The following is a 23,974-nucleotide window of genomic DNA, read 5'->3' on the forward strand; positions in this document are numbered from 1 at the left end:
AAAAACAACATTGTAATCCCCCAAAATGTAATGCTAAACATTCTTTCACTATTTTCGCAGCCATCCTCTTTAAGCATTTGCCATAGCATGTGGCACTTAGACGTGACACAAGACAAACCAAAAACAGCCTACACCATCCAGTCCACTTCATTGACATTTACAGTGCCCTATCCAAATAAACCTGCAAAACATTCTCTATCCAACCCTACAGATAAACAACTGCATCCAAACTATAAAGACAAGACACTATGTGACATTAGGTTCACTTAACTAACCCTCCCGTTATGCTAGCCCTGTCTGGCATTTCCAAATCACCAGATATAAAGTGCTACATCTTTAACCATTTTCAAATAAAAACATTATAGCAATAAAGCTCATGTCCATTCCCCACTATGGGAATTGTAATGAGTTCATATGTCTTAACAGATAGGGTCATGAACTGATAGTACCTCAGATGGTAAACCAGGACACTACAATGCATTGTTTCTCATTAGCTCAAACCCTGCACCTAACTCAAAGCTCAGGGTTTGCGATATACCTGCAGGGCTGAGTTCCAAGTGGTTAGTCTACTAATGGTTATGTGGGGGTGGTAAGTTTAGAGATGGTTGCGGTTTGAGATCTTATTGGGAGCGGATCGGATGTTTAGGCGTCGGCCTGATGGAATGCACAGCCTTTGAGAGGAATTTGTTGACATAAAACATAGCCAAATATGGAAGCTTATATGACCTATTGAGAGCGAAAAGCTGATTCATCACCAGAGTGAAAACTGATAGATCAGAGTGAAAAGTGAGAAACAAAGGAAGACTAAAAAATAAAAAATAAACTCTGCAGTGAAAGACTTCTTGGCAGGCATTTTCTTCCTCTTCCCCTCTCCACACCCTGTTCCTCTCACCGTCCGTCCCATGTCACTTCTGACAGGCAGTTCCCCATCTCATCCTCCCCTGGACTCCCCTGGACCCCTTCAGGGGCCAACGTTTACAATTAGATAAGCATTTGAGAGTATCTGCCCTATCCTCCCAGGGTTCCCCTCTCTAGAAAACAGACAGGCAGGGCTGGCGCTGCCAGGTGGGATGTGTTTTCCCACCACCAAACAGGTGCTTCAGAAGAGCCCCTTAAAACCTACCTCAGTCTTGACATCAGCTGCTGCCTCCCAGACATTACTGTAAACCCCCCCACCCACGTTAGGGGAATGCCTTCTGTTCGGGCAGAGGGAAAGAGAAGGTAAAAAAAGAGATTGCGATGGACATGGTGTTGTTTTATCAGCCCCGGCTGTCTCCCTTCAAACCTAACAAAGATAATCCACCACACATAGAAAAAAATAGACGCCGCAAAGATGCTTATAACATAATTGAATAATACTGATCTATCTATGCAGCAGAATGTTAGGCTACATCGTTCAGTAGATAACCTAATAACAGTGCTCTCTCTACAGTGGGCCGAACGTTTAACCTATCTAATCTCTGATCTACAAGGTAAACTCTACAGTGAATGGGTGTCTTATGACTACAGACACTAATTGCTAGGGTTAGGCTATAGCCTCACGTGCCAGGTTTCGATGGTGAACAAGACAATATATGGGCTGAACCCAATGCTGGGATCCTGTGAATCATTCCAATGATAAAATGCCCTGAGGAGTCAGCAGACAATGCATCGGAATGAGGAAGACCTATGAGGCCTGACTTCACCAGCAGCCTCCGCAGCGTTAGGGCTAGAGAGACTAAAACCACTCTGTGTCACTGTGCACCTGGAGGCTGGGGAAGGGGTGTAGGCAGGCGGCAGGACATTATTTCAGCGTGAGTATCAGGGAGGGTAATTCCACTATTGTCTGCCAGGAGTGGGCATCAGAGATGGAGGCTCAGTGGGTTCACAGGTTGGTTTTTCGGAGAGTGGGTATGTGGAGTCAACACACAAAAAGAAAGAGGCATAAAGAAAGATATACTGAACAAAAATATAAAAACGCAACATGCAACAATGTCAATGATTTTACTGAGTTACAGTTCATAAGGAAATCAATACATTTAAATAAATTCGGCCCTAATCTATGGATTTCACATGACTGGGCAGGGGCGCAGCCATGGGTGGACTTGGGAGGGCAGAGGCCCACTCACTTGTGAGTAAGGCCCAGCCAGTCAGAATGAGTTTTTCCCCACAAAAGTACTTTATTAGAGACAGAAATACTCCTCAGCACCCAGCACCCCTTCAGACGATCCCGCAGGTGAAGAAGCCCGATGTGGAAGTCCTGGGCTGACGTGGTTACATGTGGTCTACGGTTGTGAAGCCGGTTGGACGTACTGTCAAGTTCTCTAAAACGACGTCAGAGGCATATTATGGTAGAGAAATTCATATTAAATCATCTAGCAACAGCTCTGGTATACATTCCTGCAGTCAGCAAAACTTGAGACATCTGTGGCAATGTGTTGTGTGACAAACCTGCACATTTGAGAGTGGCCTTTTATTGTCTCCAGCACAAAGTTCACCTGTGTAATGATAATGCTGTTTAATCAGCTTCTTGATATGCCACACCTGTCAGGTGGATGGATTATCTCGGCAAAGGAAAAATGCTCTCTAACAGATGTGCACAAAATACGCTTTTTAATGTGCATATTAACATTTTCTGGGATCTTTTATTTCAGCTCATAAAACAGGGGATCAACATTTTATGTTGCGTTTATATTTTGTTCATTATACAGTGCATTTGAAAATTATTCAGACCCTTTGACTTTTTCCACATTGTTAAGTTACAGCCTAATTTTTAAATTTATGAAATTGTTTTTCCCCTCATCAATCTACACACAATACCCTTAAAACAGGGTGAAAAAAATTGCTACAAACTTGGCTCACCTGTATTTAGGGAGTTTCTCCCATTATTCTCTGCAGATCCTCTCAAGCTCTGTCGGTTAGACGGGGAGTGTCGCTGCACAGCTATTTTCAGGTCTCTCCAGAGATGTTCGACTGGGTTCAAGTCTGGGCTCTGGTTGGGCCACTCAAAGACATTCAGAGACTTGTCCCGAAGCCACTCCTGCGTTGTCTTGGCTGTGTGCTTAGGGTCATTGTCCTGTTGGAAGGTGAACCAGTCTGACGTCCTGAGCACTATGGAGCAGGTTTCATCAAGGATCTCACTGTACTTTGCTAAGTTCATCTTTCCCTTGATCCTGACTAGTCGCCCAGTCCCTGCTGATGAAAAACATCCCTACAGCATGATGCTGCCAGGTTTCCTCAAGATGTGACGTTTGGCACTGAGGACAAAGAGATCAATCTTGGTTTCATCAGACCAGGGAATCTTGTTTCTCATGGTCCTAGAGTCTTTAGGTGCCTTTTGGCAAACTACAATCGGGTTCTTGGTCACTTCCCTGACCAAGGCCCTTCTCCTCCAATTGCTCAGTTTGGCCGGGCAGCCAGCTCTCGGAAGATTCTTGGTGGTTCCAAACTTCTTCCATTTAAGAATGATGGAGGCCACTGTGTTCTTGGGGACCATCAATGCTGCAGACATTTTTTGGTACCCTTCCCCAGATCTGTGCCTCGACACAATCTTGTCTTGGCGCTATAGACAGGCGTGTGCCTTTCCAAATCATGTCCAATCAATTGAATTTACCACAGGTGGACTCCAATCAAGTTGTAGAAACATCTAAAGGATGATCAATGGAAACAGGATGCACCTGAGCTCAATTTCGAGTCTCATAGCAAGGGGTCTGAATGTCTAGACCTGTTTTCGCTTTGTCATTATGGGGTATTGTGTGTAGATTGATGACGATTTGCATTTATTTAATCCATTTTTGAATACGGCTGTAACGTAACAAAATGTGGAAAAAGGGGTCTGAATACTTTCCGAATGCACCGAATATACACAGAAATGACGACGGGGAGAAAAAGGTGTCATGACAGAATTGGAGGAGAGAAAGTGGTATAGCAGGAGAAAAGAAAAGGGGAGTAAGAAGAAAGAGATATACCAATATAGAGATGCAGACAGAGGTGTAAATTGTGGGGGTGGGGAGGTGGATTTGACTACCCCGTCTGAACGCAAATCAAAAAGAATTCTACCCTCGGGGGCATTTCTAAGCTCCTGCCAAGAGCCCCTGCCCCCTCCTTCCTCCCCCCCACCCACCCCAACCCGCCTTGGGAGCTCTCCTTTCCCTAAAAGACTGGGTTAGGGTACGATCACAGAAACTAGAATATTAATCCACACTCCCATGCATGATAAGTCCCATTCCACTATAATTAGCTCATCAAAACAACTCAAATATATGCAAACGTTAATTAATCGTGTTTCGGGTGGGTGGAAAGGGAGGGGGAGTGATCGGAGCTGTGGTTTACAGATTAAAATCAGGTGCTTATAGGGGTTAAAAATAGAGCAGATTAAACAATAAAACAGTCAAACAATAACACATTTGAGCCAAGGGCCCTTTGAACATGGCAGGGTAAGAATTCTGCACGTTCTCCAAAACAAGCCTCCATCTGTTGAAATGAATTGGTCATGACAGCGGGAGAAACTCCTGGAAAGGGCATAGAAGAACTGAGTCCGAACTGTACAGCTACAAGGAAAAAAGTTATCCAAGCGTTTTAAGAAACCCTATCCATTACTACTGCAATAAAAGAGCTGTGTCTGTTTGCTGTAAGTCACAGGGTGAACTGCAAAGTTTGGAAAACACTAAATCCTTCCCATCTTTAAACTAAAAACAGAGGCCAACATTAACAAAGAATTACAATCTTATCAAAGACCCCTCAGACATCACTCATCAACCCCCCCCCCCTTTCATCTTTGCCAACTCTGATGGGCACAAGGACAGACAACCCCCACATCCATGTTTCTCTGTTTTTTTGCCCTCCCGCGTCACTTTATACACAGAACTCAGCTAAACATAGAATCACATGGTTTATTCATCTCTCTGTGACCGCCGGTAACTTCATAAAAAAGTTGACTACAAATACAAAGTTGCCAATGTCTTTGCCGTTGATGCAAACAAGTGACGTATGAAAACCGAGATGACTGCATTCAAATATAAACAGTAGGCCATAGGCCTTTTTCAACCATATTGAAATACATTACCTTGCCAGTGTCTAAAGCTCGCCCATCTTGATCAACTTTACCTCAAAAACTCCTTTGAGTTTGAGCTCCTGAGAGTTACAGCCTCTGTGTGACTGAGTCAGTGCTGTGACATTGCAGTAGTCAGCAAATTCACCCAACCGAGCGCAGCGGAGCAGAACAAAACATAGGCTGGGGCAGCTGAGGAGCTATAAAAACCAGACCCCGTCGGTCATTAATGAGACATAACCTCAAATACCTCAGACTAGCTTATCAACAGAAACAGCATCTGTCTGTACTTTAGTGGAGGACCCACTGTGTCCTGACTTCACCAAGGGATATTTTAGAGGCTTCGTGAGAGTGTTGTAAATTCACCACTGATTCGAGGTTTTTAGGCTCTTTTGAGCCCTTCTGTCTCTGTGAAGGTTGGTTGGCTGTTCTTTGAGGCACATGACAAAGTTAGCTGTATCAAACTCCGCTGACAAGATGAGTTACAGACGTGTCCTCAAAGTCACGGGCATGTCATCAAAGTCACGGTGAGATGTCTAGCTCTTTGAACATCCCCAACTGCATGGCATACATACCCAACACTGGCCAGCCATCTGGAATGAATACCGCGTGCTTAGAGGACTCCTGAAAAGGGATAAAATACTGTGGACTGGGTCTCACATTTGAGGAGACCAGACCAGAACAACAAATCAATATAGTGTATGTCCCAAATGGCACCCTAGTATTCCCTTTATAGTGCACTACTTTTGACCAGAGCCCATAGTGCCATTTGGGACGCACACTTGGCCTTTGTTCTTTGTAAAATAACAGCAAGCACTAACTAGTCCAGCTATTAAATTTTTTTAGCACTCAATACCTAGTGAGAATTGAGAAGCTATGTGTTCAAAACCCTTCAGTCTGGAGGAGTTGAGGCACACTCAAACACCACCCTCATTGCTAAGCCTTATGTCAACACACCAGTGTATCACTTCCCCAGGACTTATTACAGTTTAGCAGTATGAAGGCCCACGCACAACACAACACTGGTTAAACAAACAAACCAGTGATTTTAACAAAGAGAAATACACATACGGGAAGATCATGATAGAGCTTGGTATAGGGTCATGGCGCGGGGGTCATATTGGTATAGGGTCATGGCGCAGGGGTCATATTGGTATAGGGTCATGGCGCGGGGGTGATATTGGTATAGGGTCATGGCGCAGGGGTCATATTGGTATAGGGTCACCATAGCGCGGGGGTGGTATTGGTATAGGGTCATGGCGTGGGGGTCATATTGGTATAGGGTCATGGCGCGGGGGTCATATGGGTATAGGGTCACCATAGCGCGGGGGTGGTATTGGTATAGGGTCATGGCGCGGGGGTGATATTGGTATAGGGTCATGTCGCGGGGGTGATATTGGTATAGGGTCATGGCGCGGGGGTGATATTGGTATAGGGTCATAGCGCGGGGGTGGTATTGGTATAGGGTCATGGCGCGGGGGTGATATTGGTATAGGGTCATGGCGCGGGGGTGATATTGGTATAGGGTCATGGCGCGGGGGTGATATTGGTTTAGGGTCATGGCGCGGGGGTGATATTGGTATAGGGTCATGGCGCGGGGGTGATATTGGTTTAGGGTCATGGCGCGGGGGTGATATTGGTATAGGGTCATGGCGCGGGGGTGGTATTGGTTTAGGGTCATGGCGCGGGGGTGATATTGGTATAGGGTCATGGCGCGGGGGTGGTATTGGTATAGGGTCATGGCGCGGGGTGGTATTGGTTTAGGGTCATGGCGCGGGGGTGGTATTGGTATAGGGTCATGGCGCGGGGTGGTATTGGTATAGGGTCATGGCGCGGGGGTGGTATTGGTATAGGGTCATGGCGCGGGGGTGATATTGGTATAGGGTCATGGCGCGGGGGTGGTATTGGTATAGGGTCATGGCGCGGGGGTGATATTGGTATAGGGTCATGGCGCGGGGGTGGTATTGGTTTAGGGTCATGGCGCGGGGGTGATATTGGTATAGGGTCATGGCGCGGGGTGGTATTGCTTTAGGGTAATGGCGCGGGGGTGATATTGGTATAGGGTCATGGCGCGGGGGTGATATTGGTATAGGGTCATGGCGCGGGGGTGGTATTGGTATAGGGTCATGGCGCGGGGGTGGTATTGGCATAGGGTCATGGCGCGGGGGTGATATTGGTATAGGGTCATGGCGCGGGGGTGGTATTGGTTTAGGGTCATGGCGCGGGGGTGATATTGGTATAGGGTCATGGCGCGCGGTGGTATTTAGTTTACGGTCATGGCGCGGGGGTGATATTGGTATAGAGTCATGATATTGGTATAGGGTCATGGCGCGGGGTGGTATTGGTATAGGGTCATGGCGCGGGGGTGATATTGGTATAGGGTCATGGCGCGGGGTGGTATTGGTTTAGGGTCATGGCGCGGGGGTGGTATTGGTTTAGGGTCATGGCACGGGGGTGATATTGGTATAGGGTCATGGCGCGGGGGTGGTATTGGTTTAGGGTCATGGCGCGGGGGTGGTATTGGTTTAGGGTCATGGCGCGGGGGTGGTATTGGTATAGGGTCATGGCGCGGGGGTGGTATTGGTTTAGGGTCATGGCGCGGGGGTGATATTGGTATAGGGTCATGGCGCGGGGGTGGTATTGGTTTAGGGTCATGGCGCGGGGTGATATTGGTATAGGGTCATGGCGCGGGGGTGGTATTGGTATAGGGTCATGGCGCGGGGGTGGTATTGGTTTAGGGTCATGGCGCGGGGGTGATATTGGTATAGGGTCATGGCGCGGGGGTGATATTGGTATAGGGTCATGGCGCGGGGTGGTATTGGTATAGGGTCATGGCGCGGGGGTGATATTGGTATAGGGTCATGGCGCGGGGGTGATATTGGTATAGGGTCATGGCGCGGGGGTGGTATTGGTATAGGGTCATGGCGCGGGGGTGGTATTGGTTTAGGGTCATGGCGCGGGGGTGGTATTGGTTTAGGGTCATGGCGCGGGGGTGGTATTGGTTTAGGGTCATGGCGCGGGGGTGATATTGGTTTAGGGTCATGGCGCGGGGGTGGTATTGGTATAGGGTCATGGCGCGGGGTGATATTGGTATAGGGTCATGGCGCGGGGGTGATATTGGTATAGGGTCATGGCGCGGGGGTGATATTGGTATAGGGTCATGGCGCGGGGGTGATATTGGTATAGGGTCATGGCGCGGGGGTGATATTGGTATAGGGTCATGGCGCGGGGTGATATTGGTATAGGGTCATGGCGCGGGGGTGATATTGGTATAGGGTCATGGCGCGGGGGTGATATTGGTTTAGGGTCATGGCGCGGGGGTGGTATTGGTTTAGGGTCATGGCGCGGGGGTGGTATTGGTTTAGGGTCATGGCGCGGGGGTGATATTGGTATAGGGTCATGGCGCGGGGTGGTATTGGTTAGGGGTCATGGCGCGGGGGTGATATTGGTATAGGGTCATGGTGCGGGGTGGTATTGGTATAGGGTCATGGCGCGGGGGTGATATTGGTTTAGGGTCATGGCGCGGGGGTGATATTGGTATAGGGTCATGGCGCGGGGGTGGTATTGGTTAGGGGTCATGGCGCGGGGTGATATTGGTATAGGGTCATGGTGCGGGGGTGGTATTGGTATAGGGTCATGGCGCGGGGGTGATATTGGTATAGGGTCATGGCACGGGGGTGGTATTGGTATAGGGTCATGGCACGGGGTGGTATTGGTATAGGGTCATGGCACGGGGGTGGTATTGGTATAGGGTCATGGCACGGGGGTGGTATTGGTATAGGGTCATGGCACGGGGGTGGTATTGGTATAGTGTCATGGCACGGGGGTGGTATTGGTATAGGGTCATGGCACGGGGGTGGTATTGGTATAGGGTCATGGCACGGGGGTGGTATTGGTTTAGGGTCATGGCACGGGGGTGGTATTGGTATAGGGTCATGGCGCGGGGGTGATATTGTTATAGGGTCATGGTGCGGGGGTGGTATTGGTATAGGGTCATGGCGCGGGGGTGATATTGGTATAGGGTCATGGCACGGGGTGGTATTGGTATAGGGTCATGGCACGGGGGTGGTATTGGTATAGGGTCATGGCGCGGGGGTGATATTGTTATAGGGTCATGGTGCGGGGGTGGTATTGGTATAGGGTCATGGCGCGGGGGTGATATTGGTATAGGGTCATGGCACGGGGGTGGTATTGGTATAGGGTCATGGCACGGGGGTGGTATTGGTATAGGAGCCTCTTTTCCCTGTTTTGCCCATATTCCTCTAAGTACAGTCACGCCAGAGCTGCAATTGGCAATAATTGTAATGTGTGTAGTGTAGGATAAGAATGCCAAAGCCCATTCTACTCTATAAACAGTTGCTTTAAGCTTTGTTGAAACATCTTATACACATTATAATATCATGCTGCTGACTAAGTAGAACGGAAACATCAAATGAAGCCTGCAATGCCCCCTTCCCAATGCCCCAAATATGGGTTACTCCCCCTGCGGGCATCTGGTTATGACTACGCCAAGTTGAGTATTTGGGGCTAGTAGCTGATCCATGCCAACGGGTGACTCCCGGTCACGCACCCCTTTCCACAGCAGCCCAGCTGTTCCATCCTGCTCCCCCTCCCCCGTCATCATGTAAAGAGCTTCTGATCACCGCCCGCCACAACAAAACCCAGGCAAAAGCCTGCCAGCCAGGGGATTAGCAACCCGCTGACAAAATTAGACACAGAGAGAAAAAACAACCATACACACACACACACACACACACACACACACACACAGACACAGAGAGAAAGCATATAAAAACATGAATCTAAATTCTATTGCGTACACATGCAAACGTGTACACTGACACACACATGCTGCATGCAAAAATGAGCTACAACACACACACATGCACATGATCTAATAAACACATCCACATGCATACAGTCCACATACACAAATGTGCACAAAGAAGTACACATTATGCACAAAATAAGTAGGCCACCATCTTCTGAAAATACACAAAATAAATACTCACACACGATAAACAAAGCACACCAGCCCACGTCGACAGAGCTCCGCATTTACAGATCTCTGGCAAAAAATAGCATCCCTCCTTTCTTCCAGTTCATCTCCACTCTTCCCTGATCATCACCTCTAGGGAAAGCACCGTCACAGCATCCTAGACGTTCCAGAGCTCCTGTGTGGGGAATGTCTGGGATCAATATGGAATAAACCCTATGAACATACGGTAATGAGAAAATGTCCCAAGCACAGAGCGCCTCTGCCAGCCAGTCACTGCTCCTAGTCCCAGTGTCAGCTGGGCCAGCCTCGTGCTGCAGTTACAGCCTCTCTCCCCACCAAGAGAGGAGGCAGAGGAGGAGGTAAAGAAGGGATGTGTGTCGTCTCTAGAACTCTCTCTATCTGAGGCTCAGTGCTGAGACGTCAGGGCCATCCTAGTGCAGCAGTAGCAGTGGTAGCAGCAGCAACGCTGGCATATTGTGTGTGTCTGCAGTAGCGACTGTCATTGTTCCAGAGGCCGAGCAGAGAGAGAGAGAGAGAGAGAGAGAGAGAGAGAGAGAGAGAGAGAGAGAGAGAGAGAGCGCACTAGCCACAGCTAAAGCACATAAGAGCATGTACTGTAATAGACAGAGGAAGGGGTAGAGCGAGTGAAAGAGAGTTAAGCCCTCCTCCACTCAGACAAACCCAGGCTACTACACTACAACAGCTGTGGACGAGCCCACGTGCGCTCCACCTCCTCCTCTCCTTGTGCCCAGAATTAACTCTGTAGTTGCTAGCTTGCTGAGAGGGAGCAGAGGAGCGAGGGATGAGCGAGGGAGGGAAGGGGATGTCATAGAAAGAAAAAAAGGGGATATTTTTTTCCAAAAGGGAACAGAGTTAGACTATAGACAAAGCCTGGGGAGGGGAGCGTAGTGTACAGTACATCCGCTCAGCTCCACAGACATTTGAGCTGGACGGGAGGGGGGACAGGGGGGGGGGGGGGGGGACGACGACGACGACGACAGGGGTACGGGCAGGGAGCTGTCAGCTAAGAGGATTTCCAGCCCCTGAAAACGAGTCCGCAGTCAAAAAAGTCACTCAATGAAATGAATGGGGAAGTAGAGCCCTCCTAACTGAGAATCGATAATGTCAAATGTTTCATTTTATTCTGTCAGGAATAAGAGGAATTATAAAACTGAAGGGGAGGGGCGTGGAGGTTTCCTACACTACGATTGTAGATTAATCTACGTCTTTCATCTATTCAGTAACCACCTGATTATTTTTATTTGAGATCTATTCAAATATGAAATACAGTCACGGAATCTAACGCTATCAATGACCTTATAGATGAATAACTAAAGGGGTGAAAGGTGAATGTGTTTTATGAGAGCTGCCGGCCGCAGAGTGTTTTTCCATGCACCATATGTGGAGGGTGCAGAGATGGAATTAGACTGATGTAGAGACATGTGTCGTCACACCAAGACAGGTGGCTACAACCTGCCACCATCTTTACCCTAATAAGTGTGTGTGTGTGTTTGTGTGTCTCCGACTGACACTATAACCTAATTACAGCTCTGGAATGCTGGGTATTCATTGGTACTCTGTAGTCCTGACTCCTGGGCCCACCCTGCTGCTGTCACACCCACCCATCCACCCACCACAAGACTGCCCTTCCTCCTCCCAAGGAACAACGGCATACCATGTAAAATAGGGAATTGACATCTATACTATAGTACTCACAATGTTTGGAATCTACCTCTCACTTAAACTGACATACCACACTTACATACGCTCTCCTATAAAGATTACATTTCCTGTAAAGTCTATTTATTCTACTGTGACCCTCTTTTGGTCCTGCTGTCAGACAGTGTAGTGGGTTGGAATCTCAGCATTGATTTACAGTCCATGAGGTACACTACCGTTCAAAAGTTCGGGGTCACTTAGAAATGTCCTTGTTTGAAGAAAAGCAAAAAAATGTCTCTATTAAAATAACATCAAATTGATCAGAAATACAGTGTAGACATTGTTAATGTTGAGGCGTCTGTTTCTCAAACTAGACACTCTACTGTACTTGTCCCTCTTGCTCAGTTGTGCACCGGGGCCTCCCACTCTTTCTATTCTGGTTAGAGCCAGTTTGCGCTGTTCTGTGAAGGGAATAGTGCACAGCGTTGTACGAGATCTTCAGTTTGTTGGCAATTTATCACCGGGAATAGCCTTCATTTCTCAGAACAAGTATAGACTGACAAGTTTCAGAAGAAAGGTCTTTGTTTCTGTCACAACTTCCTCCGAAGTCGGTCCCTCCCCTTGTTCGGGCGACGTTCAGCGATCGACGTCACCGGTCTTCTAGCCATTGCCGATCCACCTTTCATTTTCCATTTGTTTTGTCTTGTCTTCCCACACACCTGGTTTCAATTCCATGTTGTGTATTTAATCCTCTGTTCCCCCTATGTCCTTGTCCGGTATTGTTTATTGTAAGTGCTTGTGCACGTTATGTCTGGTGTGTGTCGGGTTTTGTACCCATTTATTGATTGTTCTGTTTTCTGGTGGTTTTTATTATTAAAGTGCACCGTTGGAAACACAGTTTTGCTCTCCTGCGTCTGACTTTTCTGCCGCCAGTACGCACCCCTTACAGTTTCTGGCCATTTTGGGCCTGTAATTGAACCCACAAATGCTGATACTCAACTAGTCTAAAGAAGGCCAGTTTTATTGCTTCTTTAATCAGAACAACAGTTTTCAGCTGTGCTAACATAATTACAAAAGGGTTTTCTAATGATCAATTAGCCTTTTAAAATGATAAACTTGGATTAGCAAACACGTGCCATTGGAACACAGGAGTGATGGTTGCTGAAACTGGGCCTCTGTACACCTATGTAGATGTTCCTTTTTCTTTTCTTTTTTAAAAACAGACGCAATTGGTGTGTTCGAGCCCTTATAGCCTGACCATTCTTAGATCACCCTCTATCCATTTCCTTCCCTGTGGTGGAAAAGAGAATGGAATTCCATATGAAACCTCCTCCCATGACCAAAGCATCTATTGGGGTGATCGAGAACTCGTGTCTGGGGGGGGGGGTGATAGTGGGGTCAGATGGGGAATGTTTTACTTTGAGGCTTTGTAGTTAAAAGAAGAAGCCCAGTAGATGTTTATAAACTCAAACATGATCTGTTCTTGAAGAGTTAAAAAATGCTTGTTTTGTCTCCCCTATACGGTTAGCGTGTGACTAGTGTTGTCATCAAAAAGGTCCTCTTCATTACACACTGTTGACTGTGTATTGTGGTTCGTCTCTCACTGCTCAAGGGGCAAATGGTAGACACACCACAGAGACTGTTTTAATACCCGACTGTCTGGCAGGATCAACAAAGCTCTTGCATTAAAAACAAGACTTGAAAACCCCCTACACTGCTCAGTCAAATGGCGTGCGTCATCAACATGGTACCCCAACATGGCTGGCTTTCTTCAAGGCCCCAAGGGAGACAGTGAATAGCCTCTTATTGGAAAATACACATTTAGCCAAGCTAAAGGGTTCCTAGCCTGAGCGGCTAATTCAACTACGTGGCTCAGACGTATATTGTGCGTCCCAAATAGCACCCTATTCTCTTTCTAGTACACGACTTTTGGTATGGGCCCATAGCGCTTTGGTCAAAAGTAGTACACTATATGGAATAGTGTGCCATTTGGGCCACATTCATGGTGTGGCTCTGGGTCTGACGCTAGTCACTGTAGCTGGCTCAAAAAGGTTCTGGGGCACTGTAAAGTCCTTGGAGAATAAGAGCACCTCCTCCCAGCTGCCCACTGCACTGAGGATAGGAAACTCTGTCACCACCGATAAATCCACTATAATTGAGATTTTCAATAAGCATTTCTCTACGGCTGGCCATGCTTTCCACCTGGCTACCCCTACCCCGGTCAACAGCACTGCACCCCCCCCCCCCCCCCCCAGAAACTCGCCCAAGCCATCCCCATTTATCCTTCTCCCAAATCCAGTCAGCTGATGTTCTGAAAGAGCTGCAAAATATGGACCCCTACAAATCAGCCGGGCTAGACAATCTGGACCCTTTCTTTCTAAAATTATCTGCCGAAATTGTTGCAACCCCTATTACTAGCCTGTTTAACCTCTCTTTCGTGTCGTCTGAGATTCCCAAAGATTGGAAAGCAGCTGCGGTCATCCCCCTCTTCAAAGGGGGACACACTCTTGACCCAAACTGCTACAGACCTATATCTATCCTACCCTGCCTCTCTAAAGTCTTCGAAAGCCAAGTCAACAAACAGATTACCGACCATTTCGAATCCCACCGCACCTTCTCCACTATGCAATCTGGTTTCAGAGCTGGTCATGGGTGCACCTCAGCCACGCTCAAGGTCCTAAACGATATCTTCACCGCCATTGATAAGAAACAATACTGTGCAGCCGTATTCACTGACCTGGCCAAGGTTTTCGACTCTGTCAATCACCACATCCTCATCGGCAGACTCAACAGCCTTGGCTTCTCAAATGATTGCCTCGCCTGGTTCACCAACTACTTCTCTGATAGAGTTCAGTGTGTCAAATCGGAGGACCAGTTGTCCGGGCCTCTGGCAGTCTATGGGGGTGCCACAGCGTTCAATTCTTGGGCCGACTCTTTTCTCTGTATACATCAATGATGTCGCTCTTGCTGCTGGTGATTCTCTGATCCACCTCTACACAGACGACACCATTCTGTATACTTCTGGCCCTTCTTTGGACACTGTTAACTACCCTCCAGACTAGCTTCAATGCCATACAACTCTCCTTCCGTGGCCTCCAACTGCTCTTAAATACAAGTAAAACTAAATGCATGCTCTTCAACCGATCGCTGCCTGCACCTGCCCGCCCATCTAGCATCACTACTCTGGACGGTTCTGACTTAGAATATGTGGACAACTACAAATACCTAGGTGTCTGGTTAGAATGTAAACTGTCCTTCCAGACTCACATCAAACATCTCCAATCCAAAGTTAAATCTAGAATTGGCTTCCTATTTTGCAACAAAGCATTCTTCACTCATGCTGCCAAACATACCCTCGTAAAACTGACCATCCTACCGATCCTCGACTTCGGCGATGTCATTTACAAAATAGACTCCAATACCCTACTCAATAAATTGGATGCAGTCTATCACAGTGCCATCCGTTTTGTCACCAAAGCCCCATATACTACCCACCACTGCGACCTGTACGCTCTCGTTGGCTGGCCCTCGCTTCATACTCGTCGCCAATCCCACTGGCTCCAGGTCATCTACAAGACCCTGCTAGGTAAAGTTCCCCCTTATCTCAGCTCGCTGGTCACCATAGCAGCACGCGCTTCAGCAGGTATATCTCTCTGGTCACCCCCAAAGCCAATTCCTCCTTCGGCCGCCTCTCCTTCCAGTTCTCTGCTGCCAATGACTGGAACGAACTACAAAAATCTCTAAAACTGGAAACACTTATCTCCCTCACTAGCTTTAAGCACCAGCTGTCAGAGCAGCTCACAGATTATTGCACCTGTACCTAGCCCATCTATAATTTAGCCCAAACAACTCTCTTCCCCTACTGTATTTATTTATTTATTTAGCTCCTTTGCACCCCATTATTCCTATTTCTACTTTGCACTTTCTTCCACTGCAAATCCACCATTCCAGTGTTTTACTTGCTATATTGTATTTACTTCGCCACCATGGCCTTTTTTGCCTTTACCTCCCTTATCTCACCTCATTTGCTCACTTTGTAAATATACTTATTTTTCTACTATATTATTGACTGTATGTTTGTTTTACTCCATGTGTAACTCTGTGTTGTTGTATGTGTCAAACTGCTTGCTTTATCTTGGCCAGGTTGCAATTGTAAATGAGAACTTGTTCTCAACTTGCCTACCTGGTTAAATAAAGGTGAAATAAACATTTAAAAAAAGCTCCATTACCCATACACTTGTTCCGACACACCCCCACTGAGTCATTACTGAAGAATTTAGCCACATGCCTCAAGACACGCTTTAAATCAGCTGCCATCTACTGGATTCCTAGAGCTCACCATGTATGAGCCATCCATCATGTAAATCTAGGCTACATCGACAATTAGGTAGGTTTCCGTCCAATTGGTGACAGATTTTCATGCGAATATTCAAAAATCTGCATAAAAGCAATACGCGCATTTTCCCACCAGAGATGTGTTACCATCTAATTGACTTGTTGCAGATAAAAAAGGCTGTGCATGATGATGTAGTGCACATAAAATAACTTGTGGTTAAATTCCCATGTACTGAATAAGTACAAGTTAAATGGGTTTTCATTGCATTTTGAACTCTACTAATGATTTTGTCACAACAAATGTTGCTTTATATAGCGAATGTGCACATTCTGGTCTTAGCACGTGTGCTCTAGCCAACAGCTAGCAGATACAGTGTGGTTAGGCTACTTACGACATGATGAGATTATTATGTATGAGAGCTAGAAAATGTTTATTTGTCAAACGGCAGCCAAGCATCGATTATCATGTCACCAGAATAAGACCCTCGATATCTATTGGAAAGGAGCATCAAGCTCATCACCTTGCACTTTCACAACCATGTGAAGTTCATCATAACTTATTTAAACTGTAGCCTAATAAACTGCATGCTTTTCCGTGTCGTAGCGGGAGGATCACACACACACACACACACACACACACACACACACACACACACACACACACACACACACACACACACACACACACACACACACACACACACACACACACACACACACACACACACACACACACACACACACACACACACACAATATCATCGCGTGACTCCAAGTTTACTTCGATACGTTATTATATCAATATTTGTGTATAAAAAAGGGGTTTACACTGCCATTTCTCGCATAATGAATATTACAGATACAAAAAGATCCCACCTTGTCTAGCGTATATTATTTGTCGACATTTGGAAAGTTTACCGACAAATGTGCTGTTTCCATCAGGCCGGTCATGACATTTCATCCCACGCAACTTACTCTCATAAAAACAAAGAGTTGGATGGAAACCTAGTTTAGATCAGCAAATATCCCCCAGAACAGGTGAATCATCAGTTTGAGAATGAACATCAGTAGCAATAACACACAACTGTTATGGATAGAGATGTTTTTAATGTAATAGGATGGTAGTTCTGACGCTCCATGATCAGCAATCAATCAGCACCTATGGTTTGTGCATTACAGTAGGAAGAACTGCAATAATAAGACCTTTGCAAAACACTGTTCCTCATGTGGACCGACTCAGACAAACAAAAGCCCTAACAACACAAAGCCAAAAACGACAAGCTCACTTCCCTTTTCACAACGGCTTCATACCAACAAAAACACACCCGTCAGCAAATTTGGTTTCATCATAATGTTTGTATAGTGCTAGCACACACTAAACATGTGCGTGCTTGTGTGATAAAACTGGGTGAAAAATGTAATCGTCACACTTCCCTCATTCTACACTATGGCTTGCTCTCTTTTGCAACCCCCCCCCCACTACTACTTCTGACCCCAGAACAGTTTGTCTTTGCTTGGGGTGGGGGGGGGGTTTCTCTGTCTCCCAGTCGAGGGGTGGGATTCCCCTGGATCACATCATCCCTGGGGGGTAATCAAGCCAAGTCATCTGATAAACAAGACGAGACACACCGAGTCCCCACCCAAAGTGGTTCATTAAGAGAGAGTGAGATTAAGAGGAAAACGAGAGTAGGGTAGAGGGAGAAGTAGCCTACAGAATGTGAGTCAGAGCTGATCAAAGAATATTAGATATATATCCTGGTGTAATGAAGCTACTCCAGGGACCAACAAGGACACAAACACTGGTGACAAAATCAATGAGGGTTTATAGTTCCCCTCTCAATTACAATAAAGAGATCTCCTGTCTGAATTATACGTCAGCCCCCTCCCTGCATCTCACAGAGGAACCGTACAGGGCGTTTTAATGAGTACGGTTAAATGCACAAAATAATACGATTATCATCAATAGTCAGATTAATATAGTTTGATTTAAACATTTACGTGCTTTGCAAGGAGAAGAATTTCCCTAATAATTATGTTTAAATGGAGACATCTGAAATCAAACTACCTTTTGGGACTTTGATACATGCAGAAAATCACCAAATCAAAATAAAACCACCACAGCAACCATATTATTCGTGGGAAACACATTTGATTCTGAGTTCGGACACATAAAGTTTGCATGTGAAAACTTTTTCTAGCTGCCCTCTTGGCCAAGTCTCACCTTGTAAAAGTAATCTTCTGACCTCATGGGACTTCCTGGATAAATGATGTTACAAATATATACTGAACAAAAATATAAACGCAACATGCAACAATTTCAAAGGTTTTACTGAGTTACAGTTCTTAAAGGAAATCAGTCAATTGAATTGTCACAAGCGTCGTAAGGGACAGACCAAGGCACAGCGGTTATAGTGCTCATCTTCTTACTTTATTAGAAAGAACACTCAAAACAAAATAAACAGACGACGAAACAGTTCCATATGGCACACAGGCTATACAGAAAATAACCACCCACAAAAACACAGGAAAAACAGGCTGCCTAAGCATGGCTTCCAATCAGAGACAACGAAAGACACCTGCCTCTGATTGGAAGCCATACTTGGCCGCACACAGAAAAATAAACATAGAAATAGAAAACTAGAACCAAAATCCCCCCCCCCCAAAAAAAACACACAAAACAAACACCCCCTGCCACGCCCTGACCATACTACAATCGCAAATGACCCCTTTACTGGTCAGGACATGACATGAATAAATGCATTAGGCCATAATCTACGGATTTCACATGACTGGGAAAAGGCCCAGGCATTGGTGGGCTTGGGAAGGCATATGCTCACTCACTTGGGAGCCACTGAGGAGCCAGACCCAGCAAATCAATGACATTCTTTTCCCACAAAAGGGCTTTATTACTGACGGAAAGACTCCTCAGCACCCTCTCAGATGATACCGCAGGTGAAGAAGCCCGATGTGGAGGTCCTGGGCTGGCATGGTTACACGGTCTACGGTTGTGAGGCTGGTTGGACGTACTGCCAAATTCTCTAAAACGACATTGGAGGCGGCTTATGGTAGAGAAATTAACATCCAATTCTCTGGCAACAGCTCTGGACAGTCCTGCAGTCAGCATGCCAATTGCACACACCCTCAACACATGAGACATCTTTGGCATTGTGATGTGTGACAAAACTGCATATTTTAGAGAGTGGACTTTTATTGTCCACAGCACAAGGTGCACCTGTGTAATGATCATGCTGTTTAATCAGCTTCTTGATATGCCACACCTGTCAGGTGGATGGATTATCTTGGCAAAGGAGAAATGCTCACTAAAAGGGATGTAAACAAATTTGTGCATAAAATTTGAGAGAAAAAAACTTTGAGCGTATGGAACATTTCTTGGATATTTTATTTCATGTCATGAAACATGGGACCAACACTTTACATGTTGCGTATATATACAGTACCAGTCAAAAGTTTGGACACTTACTCATTCAAGGGTTGATCTTTATTTTGACTATTTTCTGTAGAATAATAAGGAAGACATCAAAACTATGAAAACTCATATGGAATCATGTAGTAACCAAAAACGTGTTAAACAAATCAAAATATATTTTATATTTGAGATTCTTCAAAGTAGCCACCCTTTGCCTTAATGACAGCTTTGCACACTCTTGGCATTCTCTCAACCTGCTTCAAGAGGTAGTCACCTGGAATCCATTTTCAATTAAGAGGTGTGCCTTGTTTAAAAGTACATTTGTGGAAATTCTTTCCTTTTTAATGCATTTGAGCCAATCAGTTGTGTTGTGACAAGGGAGGGGTGGTATACAGAAGATAGTCCTATTTGGTTAAAGACCAAGTCCATATTGTGGCAAGAACAGCTCAAATAAGCAAAGAGAAATGACAGACCGTCATTACTTTAAGACATAAAGGTCAGTCAATAATGAAAAAACCATCAAGCGCTACGAAGAAACTGGCTCTTATGAGGACCGCTACAGGAAAGGAAGACCCAGAGTTACCTATGCTGCAGAGGACAAGTAAGAGTTAACTGTACCTCAGATTACAGCCCAAATATAGTTGAAGTCAGAAGTTAGGTTGGAGTCATTAAAACTCGTTTTTCAACCAATCCACAAATCTCTTGTTAACAAACTATAGTTTTGGCAAGTCGGTTAGGACATCTACTTTGTGCATGACACAAGTAATCTTTCCAACAATTGTTTACAGACAGATTATTTCACTTATAATTCACTGTATCTCAATTCCAGTGGGTCAGAAGTGTACATACACCAAGTTGACTGTGCCTTTAAACAGCTTGGAAAATTCCAGAAAATTATGTCATGGCTTTAGAAGCTTCTGATAGGCTAATTGACATAATTTGAGTCAATTGGAGGTGTAACTGTTGATGTATTTCAAGGCCTACCTTCAAACTCAGTGCCTCTTTGCTTGACATCATGGGAAAATCAAAAGAAATCAGCCAAGACCTCAGAAAATGTATTGTAGACCTCCACAAGTCTGGTTCATCCTTGGGAGCAATTTCCAAAAGGCTGAAGGTACCACGTTCATCTGTACAAACAATAATACGCAAGTATAAACACCACGCAGCCGTCATACCGCTCAGGAAGGAGACGCGTTCTGTCTCCTAGAGATGAACGTACTTTGGTGCGAAAAGTGCAAATCAATCCCAGAACAACAGCAAAGGACCTTGTGAAGACGCCGGAGGAAACAGGTACAAAAGTATCTATATCCACAGTAAAACGAGTCCTGTATCGACATAACCTGAAAGGCTCCTCAGCAAGGAAAAAGCCACTGCTCCAAAACCGTCATAAAAAGCCAAACTACGGTGTGCAACTGCACATGGGGACAAAGATCGTACTTTTTGGAGAAATGTCCTCTGGTCTGATGAAACAAAAATAGAACTGTTTGTCCATAATGACCATCATTATGTTTGGAGGAAAAAAGGGGAGGCTTGCAAGCTGAAGAACACCAATCCAACCGTGAAGCAGCATCATGTTGTGGGGGTGCTTTGCTGCATGGTTTTGGATGAGTGTTGCACTTCACAAAATATATTGAAGCAACATCTCAAGACATCAGTCAGGAAGTTAAAGCTTGATCGCAAATGGGTCTTATAAATGGACAATGACCCCAAGCATACTTCCAAAGTTGTGGAAAAATGGCAACAAAGTCAAGGTATTGGAGTGGCCATCACAAAGCCCTGACCTCAATCCTGTAGAACATTTGTGGGCAGAACTGAAAAAGTGTGTGCGAGCAAGGAGGCCGACAAACCTGACTCAGTTACACCAGCTCTGTCAGGAGGAATGGGCCAAAATGTACCCAAATTATTGTGGGAAGCTTGTGAAAGGCTACCCGAAACGTTTGACCCAAGTTAAACAATTTAAAGGCAATTCTACCAAATACTAATTGAGTGTATGTAAACTTCTGACCCACTGGGAATGTGATGAAAGAAATAAAAGCTGAAATAAATCATTCTCTCTACTAATATTCTGACATTTCACATTCTTAAAATAAAGTGGTGATCCTAACTGACCTAAAACAGGGAATATTTACTAGGATTAAATGTCAGGAATTGTGAAAAACTGAGTTTAAATGTATTTGGCTGAGGTGTATGTAAACTTTCGACTTAACTTCCGACTCTGTAAATGCTTCACAGAGTTCAAGTAATAGACACATCAACCGTTCAGAGGAGACTGTGTGAATCAGGCCTTAAAGGACACCAATAATAAGAAGAGACTTGCTCGGGTGTAACGCCCTGGCCATAGAGAGGGGTTTTTGTTCTTTATTTTTGGTTAGGCCAGGGTGTTACATTGGGTGGGCGTTCTATGTTCATTTTTCTATGTTTCTGTATTTCTTTGTTTTGGGCCGTGTGTGGCTCCCAATCAGGCACAGCTGAAGTTCGTTGTTGCTGATTGGGAGTCACACATAAGTAGCCTATTTTTCCTTTGGGTTTTGTGGGTGATTGTTTTCTGTCTCGTTCGTTTTTGACCAGACAGGACTGTTTGCTATCGTTGCGGTTTTATGTTTTGTTTATAGTGGTTCATTTGATTAAATATTCATAATGAATCCACAACCTCTGCTGCATCTTGGTTTTCATGCGACGACAGGCCTTACATTGGGCCAAGAAACACGAGCAATGGACATTAAACCGATGGAAATTTGTCCTTTGTGAGACACGGTGTGGGTGAACGGATGATCTCCGCATGTGTATTTCCCACTGTAAAGCATGGAGAAGGAGGTGTTATGGTGTGGGGGTGCTTTGCTGGTGACACTGTTTGATTTATTTAGAACTGACCTGGCCTCCACAATCCCCTGACCTCAACCCAATTGAGATGGTTTTGGATGAGTTGGACCGCAGAGTGAAGGAAAAGCAGCCAACAAGTGCTCAGCATATGGGGGAACTCCTTCAAGACTGTTGGAAAAGCATTCCAGGTGGAGCTGCTTGAGAGAATGCCAAGAGTGTGCAAAGCTGTCATCAATGCAAAGGGTGGCTACTTTGAAGAATCTCAAATATAAAATATATTTTGATTTGTTTAACACTTTTTTTGGTTACTACATGATTCCATATTTGTTATTTCATGGTTTCGATGTCTTCACTATTATTCTACATTGTAGAAAATAGTAAAAAGAAAAGTAAAAACCTTTGCATGAGTAGGTGTTCTAAAACTTTTCACCGGTAGTGTATATAGATATAAGCTTTCCAAATGTATTTTCATATCTTGTAATAAGGTTAGAGAAGACAAGCATGTGTAGTATCAGCTGTTCTTCTGAGTGTTTATCTGGTACAGAGGCCTGTGTCTCGGTCATGACAAGTATATAGGACTACCCCGTTGTCTGCTGTGTACCTATTCATCATACATTTATTCATTTAGCAGATGTTCTTACCCAGAACCAACCATCCAGAATTTTTTTTCTTTTCTAACTTAGATCGCCAAACACTCGTGAACACACAACGCACTACTGTACATTTTGTAGACTACCCCCAGAGAGGGACATTTTCGGTGTCCTTCACGCTGCCTGTTATGAAGATGTGCTTTATAAAAAAATCTCTTGCTTTTGTGGTAATATCTGTATCAATTAGGTCCCCAAACCAGCCTGCACCCTGCTGATACAGAATCCTACTGTTTAATTGTGACCAATTCAGTCGGTTGGATTACAGTTTGCTTATTTTGAGAAAGAGAGGGAGGTGAGGAGGGAGAAAGAGAAGGCAAGCCAAGTGGGACTCAAATCCATGCCTAGGGAGAGGGTAAGAATAAATAAATATATAAAAATAAGTGGGGCTGCATCCACACAGCACACATCAAACGGAAGGCGGAAGCTAGGAGGGGAACACTGTACGCACTGTGTGTATGCATGTGTCTATGCATGTGTCTGTACACACACTGCCTGACACCCAAACCAGCGAGACCACACCAAGGTGGGATTTGTTTAGGGTGTGGGTGAGGGGGCTTAAGGCGTCCGCATACATAGGTTCGGTTTGCTCCTAGCAGAACTCGGCTAGGCAAAATGAATGTCTGTGCTCGCATCCTCCCTTAAAAGACTATCACTTGAAAAACAAGAAAAAAGCTGCAATATTAGCGTTTGTCCCTCTTGATGCACCGTAGCCAGTACACTTCTTCAAAATAGTCTTTATTAATCTAAGATAACAAAAAAAATATGTAATTAATTGAGACGTTTTTGCAGAAGAGTTCTTAAGTCACGCAATTTTACATCTAACTAAGATGGCAATAGCCGGCTAACACACTTGGGATTTTGAAGCAAAGTCAAGTAAAGCGCTGGAACTTAAAATGTGCAGTATTTCTCAAGTGAAAAAAATGTGCATGAGAAAACTTGTCGGCTGTCGTTGAATGACAAACACTTCATTGAAGAATTCCTACTGTTGACCAATCACCAACTTCGGCAAGCCTCAAGAAAAAAAAAATGTGCTCGAAAGCTGAAAGAAATCCTGC

General features: G+C 45.3%; 1 protein-coding gene across 6 annotated transcripts in view; it reads right to left on the minus strand.

The window, feature by feature from the left end:
• LOC106565432 (nck-associated protein 5-like) overlaps positions 1–23,974 on the minus strand; it is a 99,963-nt gene that overhangs the window by 38,966 nt on the left and 37,023 nt on the right. For 3 of the 6 annotated variants that reach the window (XM_014132567.2, XM_014132566.2, XM_014132558.2), the window contains exon 3: positions 10,042–10,203. The exons of 2 other annotated variants lie outside the window; for them this stretch is intronic. The gene's annotated coding sequence lies outside the window, so the exon portion shown is untranslated. Of the gene's footprint in view, positions 1–10,041; positions 10,771–23,974 lie in introns of those variants that run through there. One more of the 6 variants, XM_014132557.2, reaches the window with a different exon arrangement.

Source organism: Salmo salar, chromosome ssa12, assembly GCF_905237065.1.
Source record: "Salmo salar chromosome ssa12, Ssal_v3.1, whole genome shotgun sequence".
Classification (NCBI taxonomy): Eukaryota; Metazoa; Chordata; class Actinopteri; order Salmoniformes; family Salmonidae; genus Salmo; species Salmo salar.